Here is a 19,328-nt window from a genome sequence, read left to right as displayed (position 1 = left end):
CAGACTGGTGTTTCAGTATCCAGCACTATGGATGTATATTTTACTTTCATTACTTTTCCCATCTTCTGCTTCCAGAGAGTTATACCTAAAACAATACTAGAAGCAAAGTCCATAGCATTGCCTTGAGTATATTTGTCTGGTGCAAAGAGGGGAGCTTCAAAATGTATTTTTTCCCCTGTTACCATTGTTAACATTATAGTCAGTAGAATTTAGACCTGCCCCCAAGCACTGTATTCTAACCTGATCCCTGTTATAGGAGTAAAGACTCCTATATGCACTGGATTGAATTCCTTTGATTCCTTACCAGACTCCAAGTAATAGGATTTTGTTTTTTTAAAATTGCTTTCCAGAAATAGCTTGCACAGGATAAGTTTTTTAAAAAATCACTTCTGTATCATTATCATTTTCCCTTCTTTCACTGGGAGATATCAACAATACTTCAGCCCATTACATTATGGTCAGCATAGTTTAATTTTCCAGAATTATAGAATTCACTGTATGATATGTCATGTATGAAATTTGTTTTCTCCAGTAATAAAAGGCTTCCCTTAATGTACTTAAAATTAGTTTGGGCTTTTGAATTTTGATTCCCAATGGAGTATCAAAAATGAGGTGATCGGAATAATCAAATGATAGAACGAAACCAAAGATGGGCTGTCCATTTCAAGGTACCAACAAAAGCAATGAATTTACCTGGAAATTTCAATGCAGCCCTGAGACAGAACCTGATACGAGGGCTATCCAGAAAATATGTTATGTTTTGGAATGAAAAATTAACGAAGTATAGGATAAAATATTTATTATATGCAGTTAAAAGCCATACTTCAATAGTACCTTTAAACATAGTCCCCATTCAAAATTAGGCCCTTTTCAGAACTATTGATGAGTTTACAAACTTCCTACCCTCTGCAGTTTCCCGCCGTGTCCAGAAACTCAGCCAGCTGAAGAATGAATGCAGGAGGGAGGAGCAAACAAATCACCCGCTCTCGCTTCTTTTCAAGCAGCCAGAATCGGCCAGGACTGTGGCTGCTTCTCCTCGGAGGCTACACCACTTTCCTCCACATGCGGGTTTACCTCTCCTTCCGAGGAGAAGCAGCCACGAAGCCCTTTAGCTAAGAATTCTAAATATTCCACCATAAAGAAAGGGCAAGAATGTTACCAAGGGAATGCAAAGAGAACAAATAGGGGAGTTGTAGGTTTGAACTGTTTTCAGGGTCTCACTCTGCAATGTTAGAAATGTGTGAACAAAATTTCATTTTTGTGGTCAGAATTCTTATTTCCCCACTTTGGAAAGAAAAGATGGAACACATTCAGTTGTCTTGTTGCAGGTCAGGGAAGTTATGTTGTTTTCTTTTTCTGGTTCTAAAATTGCAAATGGATGGTGTATGGGAGCCTCCTACCTGCCCAGTTACTGATTGGCCATGGGAGTGCACTTGCTTCCATCAAGCTGTGGTTGCATGTCAGAAATGGTTATTATATAAGAAGAAACTGAATCTCTTTCTACAAAGACCAGAAGATACCTACAGTAGCACAACAGGAGGTTTTACCAGCATGTGCCACCAGCACGATTCTAGCCAATGTTTACAGGAGTAAAAGACATTTTCCAGCAAAACAGCTGGTCTCCTGTTGCCAGTCTTCTTCTAAACTGTGCATTGGTAAAGGAAAATTGAGCATTTCTACACTATTTAATAGGACAATGGTGGGACTCCATTGAGAACTCCACATGAAGCAATACACCTTTTTATTAATTGATTATCCAGATCTTCTTACCTGAAAATAGAAAGTGAGCAAAGCATTAAATAATTTATACTAAATGGATAAGAAAAAATCCGTATTTCTACACAGAACTGCTATGTTCTCAGATCACTTAATACCATATATGTTTTTCCTTACTATGACCTTTCATCTATGATGACTTATTTGTTTGCAGGATGATAAGCACTGCAGTAGCTTAGTATCATTTGTTATACTTAACAAATGGTTTAATATCACCTATCAACAGATTATTGCAAGATTATTCTGTAATTAGTAGACCTTCCCATGCATTATGTCCTCTAATAAGAAAATCACAGCTGGTGCCACTCCTAGAAGTGTACTGGGTTAATATAATAATAGTCTATATAGACTGCCCTCTCTCCAAGGGAACTCAGGATGGGTTTACTAGTTTATGGGGAAAGCTTTCCCAGGCACTAACTCTCTGCAGGACCTTACAAGCTAAAGATTTTAAAATTAACAGTTGAGCAGAATAGCTCCAAAAAAAGAGAATACAATCAATTGTTTCTTTATTTAAAAGACAGAAACATATATTGGTTAAAGCCAAACAGAACAGGCTATGTTCAAAGCAAACTGTTTCTTAAAGAAAAAAGTGGGGAAAGGTGACTCAGGTACTAAAAACTTCTGACTAGTCTGACCATGGATTGTAGTACCCTCTGATGTGTAGAAGGATCTAATAGCTCAAGGTGCAACAGCAGCACTATCAATTGAAAAGGCAGGAAAGTGGGTTTTTATGAAGGGGATCTTCTGGGTGACCTTTCTCTCTCTTTGGAGACTCTCCCCTCTCCTCTCTCTGTGCAGCTTTGGGAGATTCCTTCTTGCTTTTCCCATTTGACGATTCTACTTCTCCCACTGAATGGGCTTTTTGAAGATTCTGGCTTCCTTTGTCTATATTTAACCCATTCTTAACTTAGAGATTGTCACTTAGAGTGAAAGTGACCTCTCTGGGTGGGGAAAATATTACCTTAGTGTTATTATATGGAGAATTTTAGAAGAAAAAAGATACAATATGCTTAAAGTGATAACACAACGCTTATGCAAAGGTGACTTCTATCTGTCACTTTATGGGTACTGATCATGACTCTGACGTGGTCTGAAAATATGGAAACATCTGCTCTCTTTCAAATACAAACAGGATTGTCCAAACTTCACCATATCTTGCAATAGGAGGATGTACCCATCTAAACCAGTTTGGCAGGGTTTCCTTCAGTAAAAGTAAACAAAACTTTTAAGCACCAATTGCTCTTCTCAATGCAACAATGAGAACATTTCCTGAAGGGGGATTCAGAGGAAAAAAATATCAGTTTTCACAGGATTGATTTCTTCCAAGATGACCAGGGATGGAGGATTCCATGCCCAACCCCACCAGCATGATTCTTACAATGAGTTTGGACTCCCTGTCTCATTCATCAAAGTCTATTTCCAATTCCTATTTATTGAACATAACTCAGAACCCCGACAGTAATCAATGGTGTAAATACATCAACTTCCCACATGTGTTCATCATAGTGTGCCCTGCCCTCTCACTTTAAGTGTCATGTGCTCAGGAAGGAGAGCTTCTCCTTTTTTTGATGTGAAGGTTGTTTGCTTGCCTTCTGTTTCTGATTTACTTTGATGGTTGACTCAGTGCATGTCTGAAAACAGGCAGTATTTTGACAATTAATATGGGTGAGAATTAGACTTTGGGGCACACCTTGGCACCATTTTTGGTGAAGGGTAGGGATCTGGAACAGCATCCGTAGGTCCTGGGACTTATGCAGCAGAGGAGGAGTGTAATCTGGGCATTTTGCTCTTACTTATTAGGTCCTGGAACTTGGATTTGAACACCCTGGGTTTAACCTTCCAGTAACCAAACTATTGGATTATGTTCAGGGCTCAAGTGTTTCCCAAAAGGGAAGGCTAAGGAGGTAGTCTAGAACAGACTCACATTAGGTTTCTCCCCTATCTTGCTCCTTTCAAGTCCAGTTAGCTTAAATGGGAAGTAGGTCAAATAAATAGGATCATTTAGCCATACTTCCTATGTCTCTTTCATTATTCCATGGTTGGTCATCAATGCTGATGAAGTGTTGACTCATTGTTAGGAAAAGGTATCACTTTATAAATGGGAGGGTGAACATGTATTCATTTGTAAATACATTTTAAAAAGCACAATTTTTGTATTTATTTCAGAATTGTAGATAGTGTGAGGGTAAAGGCATACAGGTTTTTGTTTTGTTTTCTTCTTGGTTCAGGCTGATCGATTTTTATATATTTTGAGGAACACATTTTAAATTATCATAGTTAAATCAAATGACAAGGCAAAATTTGCTCAAAGGCTTTGTGACTATTATCAGTTTTTATTAGGAAGATGCAGAACTACCTCATAAAGATCTTAGTGATGATGGAAAAAGCTAGATCTGAAATAGTAAGATCTAGAAAACACATGAGTATGTCTCTCATGTTGAATTAATGATCTTTGTTGGTTGGCTGTAGCTGAAATATTAACATTAAAACTCAAGTGGTATGGGAAACAACAGCAAAAGATAGCTTTGTGGACCTATTAAATCATTTCCATCTCAAGCTTTAGACTTAACAACAGGTTAAGACTTATCATTAACAGGAATCTTGGAAATGATTTTAAAAAATCTAAATAATATTTAATACAAGGTCTATTATGCACAAAATTATTAAAATTAAGCAGTAGTTGTGCAATTCACTGCTAATGTAAGCTACAATTTCAAAATGTAAAATTTTTATTTAAAAAAGAATTTAAAAGTAGGATTTTAAATTATGAGATGAAACTTTCCACCTTCTATATTCCATATATATTTTGGAAAAATTCACTATTACTTATACTGTATTTGGGTAACAACTGGAAAACTATTTCACACAAATTTATAAACATAATTTCCTCATTGTATATACACACACTATACATTCAGTGAAATGTACAAATAATGTTTTCACTGAATATTATCCATTTGAATGGGCATTGTAAAATAAGAACAAATAAATAGAATCAGCTCATTTTTCTTAGGTGTAGCTGTGTATGTCTTTTAAGATCTGAAAATAAATGTTTAGCATGAATGCTAGCATTCATGCTGGATATTGATCTTCCTATGATTCTGTGGCACAAAACTGCTATCAAGTGGTTTGCCTCTCAGCCTTTTTCCAATACCAGCAAAGAGGTTAAGCACAAGTGGAAATGTCTATATCCTGGAAGATAGCAATGCAAGCCTTCCAGCAGATTTTTAAAAAAGAACAAACCTTCAAGGAGCTTAAATCATACTTTCAGGTCTCGTTCTCAGTGCTGCAAGAAGAGGCTTTTAAAATCTAACAAGAGGCAGCCACGGGTTAAGAAAGAATAAAGCATTTCACTTATTTTGGTTCTTTTAAGATCTCTGAAATCTGTGCATATTGGGAATCAATGAAACAAATATTTGGAGACTTAGGTCGGCTCACACACAGCAGGGACTTTCTCTTAAGTAATTGACCCAGTGGCCTGAACTAGACTTTAAGAAAGAGTGGCTGCCACTATATTATGTGATTTCACCTCTACTAAAACTGCAGGTTTGGGGCCCAGAATGCCAAGCATGTTTTAACATTATTTTGTATTGGTTTTCTTTGTTGTAAGCCGCTCCAAGTCCCTTAGGGGAGAGGGGGCAGAATATAAGTAAAGTTTATTTATTATTATTATCAAGCTTCCAATGGACCAGATAAGACACAGACAGGCTGAAGGCAAAATCAGAGGCTTTATTCTCAGTGACCCAAAAGGATGTCAGATAGCCCTCCAAAGAATTGACATACTGCAGCTGCAAACACAGAGCATTTTTATTTCATTCTAACAGCTATTCAAGCTCCTGATTGGTTTAGAAACTGTCCAGCTAGAATCCATGTCCTGAGTAACTTCTGACTCCATCTGACATCATCAGTAGTTAGTCTTTCATAGTGGTGGGAGATGCCCGGTTGTTTTGATGTTTTACCATCCTTATGGGAGGCTTCTCTCATGTCCTCGCATGGGAAGCTGGAGCTGACAGAGGAAGCTCACCTACTTTTTCCAGATTTGAACTACCAACCTGTCGATCAGCAGTTCTACAGGCACAAGAGTTTAACCCATTGCACCACTTGGGGTTCCGTTAAGCTTGATAAACAATAGAGTGCTGCCCAGATCATATTAGGTAAAAAAGAAAAAGGGGATGTAAAGGTTCTGATACAAATTCATTGTCTGTTCTCTTCCCATTCTTCCCAATTCATTGCATTAAGATTATGATAATTTCTTTAGGTGAAGGTGAGGTAAGGTACCATACTGTGGAATTTCCAGGGAATTTCTTAGACAGGTTCTTGTAGGACAAACAGAAATAGCCATGTGGCTAGCTATATTTCTTAGTGGAGCAACATCTCATAATTTTGGCATCTAACAATTTCATTATTATCTCTTCTCTCCCGTCCTTCCTTTTCCTCTCTCTTGTCATACATAGTATGCTTGAATATCATTGCTTTATGTTTTCCTTCACTCTCAACACATCTCACCAGTTGACTCAGGGTGCTTGTACGCTGTAGGAGTAATGCAGTTTGATATCACTTTAACTGCCATGACTGAATGCTGTGTAATTCTGGAAATTGTAGCTGTACAAGGTCATGAGCCATGACAGGTAAGGTAGTTTCAAACTGCCATGGCTCAATTCAAGGAGTCAAATGCCTGTCCACCACTAGTAAGAAGTATGCTGAGCCAATAGATTTTTCCTTCAATCCCAAATTTATATTACTGCAATAACTTCAGATGAGTATTTTGAACTACAGTCTAGGCATCGACAGAAAAGGCTCAAGTCAGTTTACCGAAATAAAGCATTGTAACAAAGAGAAGAGTGTTACATGTGAATGATTTTGAATGTCTCACTCACTGCAGTAGTAGAAATTTGGGAACTAATGGAACATTTATTTGGGAGCAGACGACTTATGCAGGGGTGACAATATCATGCCCCCACTACACACACTCATAGCCACATCCCTGCATGAGGCCAGAACAGGGTATATGAATTATAAAATTATATGCAATGCAAAGCCTGGAAATGTTATTTCTGTTCCCCATTATTTCTATTACCCATTATTCTTTATTTAAAGTAAGCCTGTCCCTTTTCTATGTTTGAGAGTAATACAATGGTATTGATGACAGATTACTAATGCCTTATAGTTTCCCACTTTTACCCCATTTGCTTCCTTTAAAAAAAATCAAAGACAGTGCACAATTTTGCAGTTAATTCCAAGCACTGATGAGGATTAAGCATTTCCTTACTATTTGCAAGACTTCTTTTGTCCATTGTGCAAAAGTTCAAGCTTGTGCATGTCCATGGAGCGCTGAACAAGGTTTCCCATCAAAAGTGCAACTCCCTCTTGTGGAATACACAAAATAAGAGGAAACTTTAAAATGCAAAGTGTTTTAATGTATTTATTATTTTAATTGCTTGTAGGGACTGTACTTATGAAATTGAAGAATATTGAAGTTATTAACTGCACAACCTCCAACTTTCACAGAGATGAACACCCCAATCTCACAGAATTCTGAATTCTTGGGGTTGTGCAGTTCTTCCAGGAAAACAAAACAATAGATTTAAAGGGGGGCAATGTGTTAAGGGGACAATCCATGAGTTGCGGGGAGTGACGTTTCAGCAGTTGCAATACACTCAAGAGTGCTTTCATCTTTCTGAAAGTGTTTGCAGGAATGACTGAAGCAATAACAAGGGTTGCTATACTGGCATGTTCCAGCTCTTGGCAAGATAAGTTTGCAACACCCAGACCACATAATAATAGCATCATGTGATAATCTACTGTCTACAAAAATTGGTTATTTTTTCATATTGTTCATTCATGATTTGTCACTTCTTCCATTTCTTATATGTATCTCTTTTTAGTCTCAGACCATTCAAATTTTTTATGTACATACACTTGATTTTCTTTAGGGCGCCTCCTATTTTTTAATTCTCACTGGAATTACTCCTCACTTTTAAGAAACTCCCATCCACTATGAACACCTTTCTCTTTGGATTTCTGAACATGGGAACTCATAGAATCATAGAATAGTAGAGTTGGAAGAGACCTCATGGGCCATCTAGTCCAACCCCCTGCCAAGAAGCAGGAAATCGCATTCAAAGCACCCCCAACAGATGGCCATCCAGCCTCTGCTTAAAAGCCTCCAAAGAAGGAGCCTCCACCACAGTCCGGGGGAGAGAGTTCCACTGCCGAACAGCCCTCACTGTGAGGAAGTTCTTCCTGATGTTCAGGTGGTTTCCTGTAGTTTGAAGCCATTGTTCTAGTCTGCAGGGCAGGAGAAAACAAGCTTGCTCCCTCCTCCCTATGACTTCCCCTTACATATTTTACATGGCTATCATGTCTCCTCTCAGCCTTCTCTTTTGCAGGCTAAACATGCCCAGTTCTTTAAGCCTCTCCTCATAGGGTTTGTTCTACAGATCCTTGATCATTTTAGTCTCCCTCCTCTGGACGCTTTCCAGCTTGTCAACATCTCCTTTCAACTGCAGTGCCCAGAATTGGACACAGTATTTTTTTAACATTAACAAATTTATTATTTTAAATTCTAGACTGGAAAATTCCTAATACTCAACTTCCCTTTCATCTATATAAGAAATCCCAAGATAATGGGGTCATTTGCACCTAAGGTGTCCATTATCCTATATTGTTGATAAGATAGTTGGCTTTTAGCTGATTTTCCAATCTTCTGGAAAATGTAATTATCAACTGAGGAGTTCATAGGAACTTAGATTCTTAGTAAAGTCTAACTCCTAGTAGATATCAGTGTGGTTGACATTGTCTGTTACTACTATATCTAAACTTATTGAATGTTTGGATATCTATTATAGGGGTATTTCATACTCCAGTCTGGCATATATATATTCATGCAGATCTATGTTGGAATGAGCTGGTGCAGAAAAAAATTAGATTCTAGTTCAGGGGTCCTCAAACTTTTAAAGCAAAGGGCCAGTCTACAATCCTTCAGACTGTTGAGGGGCCGAATTATCATTTGAAAAAAAATACGAACAAATTCCTATGCACACTGCACATGTCTTATTTGTAGTGCAAAACAACAACAACAATGAAAGAACAATACAATATTTAAAAATGAAAACAATCTTAACCAACATAACCCTATCAGGATTTCAATGGAAAGTATGGGCCTGCTACTGGCCAATAAGATAGTCAAGTTAATTAGGATTGTTGTTTGTTGTTGTGTGCCTTCAAGTCATTTCAGAATTTGGGTGAGCCTAAGTCTAAAATTAATTATTTATTTACTTACTGCATTTATTTACTACATTTATATCCCTCCCTTCTTACCCCGAAGGGGACTCAGAGCAGCTGTATGTACATACAATATATTATATTATTAGCATAGCACAATATTAGCATTATATATTACTATATTGAACTATACTGTAATATCATTAGTAATATTATATGTAATATAGAATATATAATTAATATTATTATATGATATTATTATTAGTATTATATTGTATAACATTATAATATTTACAATATATTATATTATTAAAACTGATATAAAAATGTATTATAAAACTGAGGGTGGGGGCCAGGTAAATGACCTTGGGGGGCCGCATTCGGCCCCCGGGCCTTAGTTTGGGGACCCCTGTTCTAGTTAATAAAAGCATCCTGTTTTGGGATCCATTGTCAGCTTCCCCCCCCCCCCCCTTCTGTTTACCAGGAAGTTACTCAAAGGGGAAGGCGCTTTGCTGTTTTCATTTGGCAAAGATTCAGCCCATTGGCTACAATAGGAAACTTGAAAGGCACATTCCTCAGCCATTTTAAGGCCTATCTGCATGAAACCTATGCTAGAGCATGGACACCACCAGGCTTTTTATTGGCTGAGAAAGAGAGAGAGAGAGAGAGAAACTTCAACTCCCATCATGTTTTTCAATGCCCTATGCAAGTGCTGCTGGGAAAGCGAGTTCCCAGGGCCCTCTCTGGAGGAGAAGGGAACTTTCCAAGAATAAATGGAGGTCGCTGCTTCTCCCAGGGAACTTGGTAGATCCCTGCCTCAGGTATTAATTCCTTCCTCTCCAGAACCGATAAAATCTGGCCCTCTCAATCCATTTTACCAGGCTTTTCCACTTCCTCTTCCCTATTTTGTTTTTGGATGTTATACAAAACTGGGCACTGGAAATTACAGATCATTTATATTGAAACCAATTTGGATTTAAACAAATCCTACTAGTTAATATTAAATTTTAAGATTTGCATCTCTCAAACCCCTCTTTATTTGAAATTTAATATTTTTTTTCTATTGGTAAGAAAATATTAAGATATATGTTGCATATGGAATAGCATTGCTGATTTTTAATCTCCAAATTACAGTGAGCTTTGCAGCATGTGTTTTGCTTTACTTATATCTTGCAGTAAACAGAAGTGCCATGTGAGATCTTCCCAAGATTTCTTTTAAGAAAAAAGGGCTCTTCTTCTGTAGCTTTTGGCTGGCCTTTTGTAATTGAAAAGATGAAGAAAATCCTTTTCGACACTTTGAAGCTAGAGGCAGGTCTGATTTAAAGACTCTGACATTTTATGAAGACCCCATGTTGGAAAAACAAGTCAAATGGTGTAAATATGTTTATCTACATTATAAATGCTGTCATTCTGGTGATTTTTAAAGCAGAAATCTCCATCATTTTTTTCTTTCACTCTGTTTGAGTAACCAACCAATTAATACATTCTAAATTGATTAATCCCTCTGCCTTTTAGTTTATCAAGCAATGAATTGCATGCTATATATAATAAATAATAATATAGCTAAATAACCCATGACAACACAGGGCCCATGTGTCATATCCGCCATGAGTCCCCTTGGAGACTTAGGGAGGAATATATTATTTATTTATTTATTTATTTATTTATAAGTGAACCCCATTTCACTAAATGAATATGTGGATTAGTTATGAAATTTCAGCACTGCAGAGAATGGCAGCTGATTGTGAATTCAACCTGCAGATCCACAAACATACCCACCCTGACCAGATATCTTTGCCTAAATCAATGCATGTAGGGAAATACCAGCTATAGCATTTTCACATTTCGTAATATCCAATTTTGGATTATTAATCCACAATAGTATTAACATCATAATAAACTAAAAGGCGGTGGGGGAGTTCACCTCTCTTTTTTCCTCATTATGTACTATAGTTCCTTTAATTCCGCTTTTCTAATTAGCCCATAAAATAAACTTTGCCAGTAGCTCCTGCCATTTATTAAGTTGATCACTGTTTAGCTTAATGGAATCTGGAACAAAAGGTTTATTTTAGGAAGCAATGTCTATTTGATTGCTGAGGGGCTACTTAAGAAGGATAAATCATAGCTTATCCCACTGCTAAAATAACAAAGCAAGTTCCTTATAAAGTGTTTCGTTGTCACCATAATAGTCACTAAGATTACTGTGGAATATATGTCATCTAAATTACAATGGGTTAGATCCAGACTTGTCTTTCTGTGAACGGAAGAATTTCTTCTGAAAACAAAAGGAAAAAATTGTCTGAAAAAGGAACCCAAATGATGGAAGAAAACTGTAATATTCACCAATCACACACACACACACACACACACACACACACACACACACACACACAAAACACACACACACTTCAGACTCTTTAAACCTCCTTCCATACTGTTCTGAAGGATTTTCAATTCTCCTGAATAGATTTTTGAAGAGCATATGGAGTTACAGGGGGATAAGTCTGAGAATTGCTTCTTCTCTTCTACTCATAGGAACATCTGCTTTCCAGAGTTCTACTCTGTACAGCTATCAGATCAATGGTATTTAACAGTCTTTTAAAATTTGGTCACTTACCTTTCTATCCAGAATTTGAGATTAATCTCTATTTTAGATTATAGCCAACCAATAGCCCAGAATCTTACGTAATTAATGGTAGAGCAATTATAAACCTCTGTAAAGCTTCCTGTAGTTTTCTGAAGGTTACAAACTGTGCTCCAGGGAAACCTTCACTTTGGGCCCATCCACACAGCCCTATATCCCAGAACATCAAGGCAGAAAAATCCCACAATATCTGCTTTGAACTTGGTTATATGACTCCACACTGCCATGTATTCCAGTTCTAAGCAGATAATGTGAGTTTTTGTTCAGCAGTGTGAAAGGGGCCTAAATCAATTTGTAATGCTAGACAGACTTCATTGAGATGCAGATTGTCCTTCTTACAGATTGGTCTTTCCCTGAAATGGGCAACTGCAGAAGATTATGGTGTGCATTCTCAGATCAGACATGCGCATTATGTGTACATTCCAGAAAAGAGTAAGACAAAAAAAAAAGATGAGGATTTACTGACAAATCTATGGATGAGTTGCAGTGGACTATCAGGGATTTCAGATTATTGATTCTTTGATTGTGGTAACAACTAAAGATGGGTTATCCTCATGATTGTAACTAAGATTTTAATCGCAATATTAAAAATAACCAAAGAATACACCAACACAATGTTTACATTTAACTACCACCTTTTAAAAAAGAGCCAACAAATTATATTCTCTTCCCTCTACAATATCATATAACCCATAAAAGGCTATCTAACCCCACACACTTTCTATCTATCTATTTACTGTCACCTCAAACACAGGTTTCAGTAAGATTAATATATCATATTTCTTACTACTACTTAAATACATTTAAATATTTTCAAAAATCCCATGCTAAAATCAAACATTTAATGAAAGACTTTTCCCCATCTTAGTTAATTTTCAATTATTAGCAATTCTTTTTTCCTTCTTCAAAGAATCGATATGTTTCCTTTAGAACTAAAATGCCATTATCTTTTATGGTATAATGCCATACTTTTCATTCCCATTATTTTATTCATTCATATTTCAATATTTCTAGATTTAACTAAATAGTTTATTCTAGAAAAAATATTCTCTTTATGTGACTTCAATTTCATCACTTACTTACCTTACTTTACTTACTTAGGCGATCCCTCGTAGTTCAAGGATGATGGTCCTCCATTTCTTGGAAGACACCTGTGCTTGATTTTTTTTTAATGAGTGGAGGTCGGTGGACGGCCGGTCAACACACAGTCTTCACAGATTGAGGTCCCAGCAGTGGTGTGATTAACACAACGAGAGTGGCTTCTCAGGCTGTTGCAGCCTTCTTCCGCCTTCACAGCTGTTGTAACATGTACCATGTTATCCTCTGCCTGCTCCGCCGTTGAGGTCTTTGGGTCTTCGGATTGTTCTTGGTTTGGATCCTCCCCTGTGGCCACTTCTGGGAGTGTGTGACTCCTGTGGTTGTGTCCGCAGGTTCATTGGAACACGCAAGCCCCCTCACCATGTCAAGGTGACAATCCATCGAGGGGGAATTTCATCACTTATACTGTATAAGTATATATATATATATATATATATATATATATATATATCATTTCCCATCATTCTTGTCTGATGCTTTGTTGGATCAGTAATGCCATGCTTTACATCCTCATCATTTTATGCATTTCTTCACAATTCAGTGTTTCAAGATTTAACTTAAATATTTATTTGTCCAAAAAATCTTATATCTATATTTGACTTCAGTTTTATTTTTTTCCTTATAATTGAGCTATCACATATATAGGAAAAATATATGTTCAAATGATTTCCTGTAGTTGTCAGATGCTTTGTCTGGAACAGTTCCCAATATTTATTTGCTTTTGTATCCATCTACCATAAGTACAAAAGCGTATTTTAAAAGTGTGACATGTTTCTCCCATCTGAAAGGAATCTCATGCATGTAATCTGGATTTTGTAATGAAGCTCCTTCTTGAACTTCTAAAATTTGAAATTTGAAATTTTCAGTGAAGACTTCAGCAATTTATTACGGTCTATGACCAGAATATATGAAAATGGGCACAAGTGCTCGAAAAGGGGAATCACAGTTCCCATAAAAGTCAAATAAAAGAACAAGTTAAAAACATGTTATAATAAAAACAAATTAAAAGCAGACTATTAGCAGGGTCAGCTAATAGTAAATATCGATCCACTAAGAGGCTCTGGAAGGGGATAGAGGGAGCATTTGCAGTACAGTAGAGTCTCACTTATCCAACATAAATGGGCCGGTGGAATGTTGGATAAGCGAATATGTTGGATAATAAGGAGGGGCTAAGGAAAAGCCTATTAAACATCAAATTAGGTTATGATTTTATAAATTAAGCACCAAAACATCATGTTATACAACAAATTTGACAGAAAAAGTAGTTCAATACACAGTAATGCTATGTAGTAATTACTGTATTTATGAATTTAGCACCAAAATATCACAATGTATTGAAAACATTGACTACAAAAATGCATTGGATAATCCAGAACATTGGATAAGTGAGTGTTGGATAAGTGAGACTCTACTGTATTTCAGTTATAACAGATTGCTCTGGCTACAGGCCCTATGGGGTCAGTCATCGTCCGTCTGATGGAAATTGCTGCCGCACAGAACCTGGCAACACTATAGGTTATTGCAGAACAGGAGTCCGAGAGCAGCAGAGAGGTGTAGTATCTTTCAGTGTGGCCTGGATGTTTTAAAAGCCAAGGAGTGATGAAATTGATTCTAATATCTCTATAAAACATACACCGGAGGAGCACTTGCTTGATTGTTTCAGTATGGCCAGTCTCACAAGGGCATAGTCTCTCCTGAGCAGGGGTCTTCTGGTACCTCCCCTCCAGCACTGCCGATGAGAGGGTGTGGCATCTTGCAAGAGTGAAGGCTTTACGATGATTAGGCACCTCCAGGTTTGTTAAATAAGCCATGGGAGCCATGGTATATCTGTTGTCTGCACTAATGTTAAAGACTGGAGAGCAAGCTAAATCAGAGTGTCGCTCTGTTTCCAGGATCTGATGTGGACCTTAGCTTGGTACCATCCCATGCTTAGTAGATGTTTTTGAGAGAAGCCTAGAGTTGCGATTTTTGTTGCTACTTCCTTGTTCCATGTAGATTGAAACTCATCTCTCAAGGCCACATGACAAGTGAGACAGATGCAGCCAGTAATTTGAAATTTTCAGTGAAGACTTTGTTCTGTGCCTTGTTCTCAGCAAGCTAGGTCAGTGAGCAACACATAAGATAGGTATCTCTTAATAGCAGTACCACATTTTGGAACTCCCTTCCAGAGGGTATCAGATTCAGGGCCACTCTCCATGCCAAAATCCATGCCAAAGTGGATTTAAAAAACCCCATTTTGGTGCTAACTTCTGTTCCACTGGGAATGACTTAAAGGCATCAAACAACAAACCAAAAAAAGGGGCATATTAGACATCCTTTTTTTAGAATATGGCTGTTCTCCTGCTAGTGGTGTACAGATGTTCTACTCATAGATATGCCTTGTTTCAAATCGGGGACAAGCAGAAGCAATAAAGCAGTTTCACATCCAATGAGCCTAAATTTTACCATTCCTGCCTGAAAATAAGTTCCATGATGTAGCAGACAATGATTCCTTAATGCAACCCTGACTCAGACCAATAATTCTTTTTAAGGAACATAATTTGAAATGCCTCCACCTTCGTAACTCCTCAACAGATGATAGTACTGGTATGCGGCAGGTACTGGCTTGTGCGAAGTATGGAACCCTGCACAGACAATTGGTCATGCGACTTAAACAATGTGCAGTCATTGACTTCATGACAGCAGAAGGTGTCACCCCAAAGGAGAATGGTATCACCTTCATTCTCATAACGCGAGAGGAGTTCGTGACAAATTTCAAGTCTGTGCGCTTTCATTTCAGGCATCAAGATCCTAGGTACCCATCATGCACAGATCTTCTGATAGCCAAGCAAAGCAATAATGTGACCCACACATTCTTGTGAAATGCTGATTATGCTTGAAATATCTCTCTGAGTGATATGACGATTGTCCTGAATCAACCTGTCAACCTTTTGCTTGTGAAACTCGGTGGGTACTGTCATAGGATGTCCAACCCTTTGTTTGTCACGCAAGTCAGATGTTCCCACCTCAGTATCTTTAAACTTACTAGCCCAACTACACACAGTACTCACATCAACACAATCACCATAAACAACTTGCATTCTCTGATGAACCTCCTTTGGGGTGACACCTTCAGCTGTCAGGAATTCAATAGCTGCACATTGCTTAAGTCACATTGACCGACCGTCTGTGCAGGGTTCAATACTTTGCACTTTAACAACACAACCGTTCAATGCTAAGGCTTCCCACCAAATGGAACTGTAGAGGAGAGTCTACTGAGCAAGCCAGTACCTGCCGCATACCAGTACTGCCATCTATTGAGGAGTTACGAAGGTGGAGGCATTACTTTTCATTCAACCCTTGTATATATGGCAAACATTCAATACCGGAGCATAAAATAAACCATAAATATACATAAACACTAAAATCAGTTATCTTCACATTAAAATCATTATTTAAAACCATTGCAAGACAGCCGCACTGTATCCGGTCAGCAGGGTGAAATTCCCTATTGCTACCGTTATTGCCCTGCCCCAAAGGCTTGGTCCCACAGACAGGTCTTGACCATATTTCTGAAGGACAGGAGGAAAGGGGCTGATTTAATCTCTCCAGGGAGGGAGTTCCATAGCCAGGGGGCAATCACGGAGAAGGCCCTGTCTCTCATCTCCGCCAATCACGCCTGTGATGGTGGCAGAACCGAGAGCAGGACCTCCCCAGAAGATCTTAATCTCCATGGTGGTTCATGGAGGGAGATACGCTCGGACAGGTAAACTGGGCCGGGGCATTTTAGTAATGTGTGGTTTCAGTACAGTGCAGTAACATGTGGATGTCTGAATACAAAATAGAGAAGCATTCTGCTTCTGCTTTAAGGGAATTTTACAGTGTTAGAGAACACTATTTCCAAATGTATCAGTTTCATTTTCCCACACATTTTTTAAAATTTCAAACAGCTTTTGTCCTTCCTAAGAAGACATTCTTTAATAACAATCTCTTCTTTATTAAAACATAAACTGAGTTTAATTCTCACCCATCTTTTCTGGCTAAATTCAATGAATAATGCCATGCTGACCAGTAAGGAGAGAACTATTAATAGTGGCAATAGCTGTCAGAAAAACAAAAAAAATAAATATGGCAAATTCAACATAATACAAATTGATGTAGTCAAATTTTGTACCTGTCTGGACAAAGTTTTTTCCCTTGTGATCAGTGACAATGGAGTAGAATTTTATAGCAATTCCTGGAGGCTTTCATTTCCCCCTTCTCTAAAGGTTATCCACTAAGGGTGTCTGTACACTATAGAACTAATTTAGTTTGATTCCACTTTAATTGCCATGGTTTAGTGCTGCAGAATCCCAGGAGTTGTAGTTGTTGAGGCATGACTACTCTTAGGCAGAAATGTCTAAAGACCTTGTAAAGCTATATCTCATATGGTTCTATAGCATTGAGCTCTGGCAGTTATAGTGTCAAAATGCATTTATTCTACAATGTAGTTGCATCCTAAAGTGATGTATTACTGAGCATGCTAGGAAGAGGAAAAATGGTAGTGGGCAAGGAAGGCCACATATCTCAAATATCCAGCTGAAGAGAGTGATACAGTGCAAGCAGTATGAGTGAATAATGTATAGAAATCCCAAATGTAGTCCTATTATTTTCCAATTTGTTTCAGAACAAAATTGGCTTCGAAATTTTTTGGTCTTCTTAATCCTTTTCCCTTGAACATTTCTCCTGCTATGACTTAGCCTGTAATATACTTTCACTATACGAGACAAAAATAAAATAAAATTACTATATGTATTTCTTACCACGTCTTCAACTTTTTGTTTGGTTGTCGTAACATGACTAATGGCTTGGGGTCCAAATATCTGAAAGTGAACCTCTCTCTTCCAGCTTGCCTTTCTGTGCTTTAAGCTCATCAGGGGAGCTCTTCTTGAAGCACCCTTGCTGTGTCATGTGAGAAAGGAGAGAGCAGAACATCATCCCTGAGTGGTGCTTGACATTCTAGTCTTCTCAGCAGTAGATCAAAAACCATTTGTTTGCCTAAGCATTTCACATCTAAATTGATTTATTAATCTGGCTGGGGTTCTAATTTGGAAGCAGCTATCTATTCTATGTCATTTCTGCCTTTTAGTGTTGTATTTCCATGTGGTTTTATGAGAAGTGATTTTTTTAAAAAATGCATTACATAATCTATTCTTATAATCATAGAGAAGTGAAGTGATATACAGTATTTTAGGGAAAGCATCTGCAGAGAAGTATTAATGACTGGGGGAATGCTAACCCTTTTTGTTCTAAATGATCCAACTCTTTCAAATTCTCTTCCAGAGCTTGTTTGTTTATTAGCTAGTTGTTGATGTGGGTCTTCAAGTCATTTCCGACTTATGGGGATTCTCAGGTGTCTTTTGGAGCTGACAATGTATGATTCTCCCAGCGTCACTGAGTGGGTTTCCGTGGCCAAGCAAGAAAACAAATTCTGGTTTCCAGAGCCTGTCTACACTGGTCAGAAACCTTGAAGTGTGCCAGATGTCACTTCTGGATGTCCACATGATCTACAGGATCTTCTAGTCTATAATATGGGGAAAACCATTTACCTCGCATTAGGAGAAGTTGGAGAAGCTCTGAAATTTCCTTGAAAATCAGGAGCAAATATATAGTTGTCATGGACAACTGTACTAGCTTCAACCTGATCTTATCCAGCTGTTCATATGGGCCAGCACCATCACTCCCTTTTTCATTTTCTCCATAGTACAAGGAAAAGGGGGTGGAACTTACCTAATAATAATAATAATAATAATAATAATAATAATAATAATAATAATAAAACTTTATTTATACCCCGCCACCATCTCCCCAACGGGGACTCGGGGCGGCTTACATGGGGCCATGCCCAGAACAGTACAATATAGCAGAATATAAAACAACATATCACAATACAATTAAACAATACAATAAATAATCATATACACTGCAACACAATATATATATATATATATATATATATATATATATATATATATATATAAACAGGGCGGGCCGCATGAGACACTTAATTAAAACTTGGGGTGAGAAAAGGATAAGAATATAATCACGGAGACCAGGGACATAAGATAAAAATAAATACCTAAGCTGTTGTTTTTATAGCAATGGCCACAAAGCTCTGGAGAGCTCCAGCTGTCACCATACACCTTTGCTGACATCATCCACATGACTTGGGAAAAAGAGAATTGCCCCCTCCTTTCCCCTCTTCTTTGCCCAAATTGCCTAGGCATCTTTGCAGGTCGCAGCAAATGTGCCCAGTGACAGCCAGAAGCTTTCTGGAGTTTTATTGCTACTGATGTGCTGAGAAAGCACAGCAAAGGTAAGGGTGATCATTCAGTGAATGGAATAGAGTTTGGGCCAACTATACTCCACTTCTGCCACTGCTTCAGTTCAGAAATGAAGGATATAAACACCTCCAATGAATCTGGTGCTGATCCGAATCAGCAGTGCTCTCGACTGGCCCCAGAATTAGGTGACTATGTAGATGGGCCCATCATCATCATCATGGGTGATCCATCATGGTTGAACATGATTGTTTCCCAGAAGTAGAGTCTTGGCGGGGGATCCGTAA

General features: G+C 37.9%; 1 long non-coding RNA gene across 1 annotated transcript in view; it reads left to right on the top strand.

Annotated features, from left to right (window-relative positions):
- The window catches only part of LOC103279864 (uncharacterized), a 206,838-nt gene that overhangs the window by 47,922 nt on the left and 139,588 nt on the right, over positions 1 to 19,328 (top strand). The window lies entirely within an intron of this gene.

Source organism: Anolis carolinensis, chromosome 4 (assembly GCF_035594765.1).
Source record: "Anolis carolinensis isolate JA03-04 chromosome 4, rAnoCar3.1.pri, whole genome shotgun sequence".
In the NCBI taxonomy this organism is placed as follows: domain Eukaryota; kingdom Metazoa; phylum Chordata; class Lepidosauria; order Squamata; family Dactyloidae; genus Anolis; species Anolis carolinensis.
The sequence above is the reverse complement of the archived record's forward strand: the minus strand, read 5'-3'. Positions and strand labels throughout refer to the sequence as shown.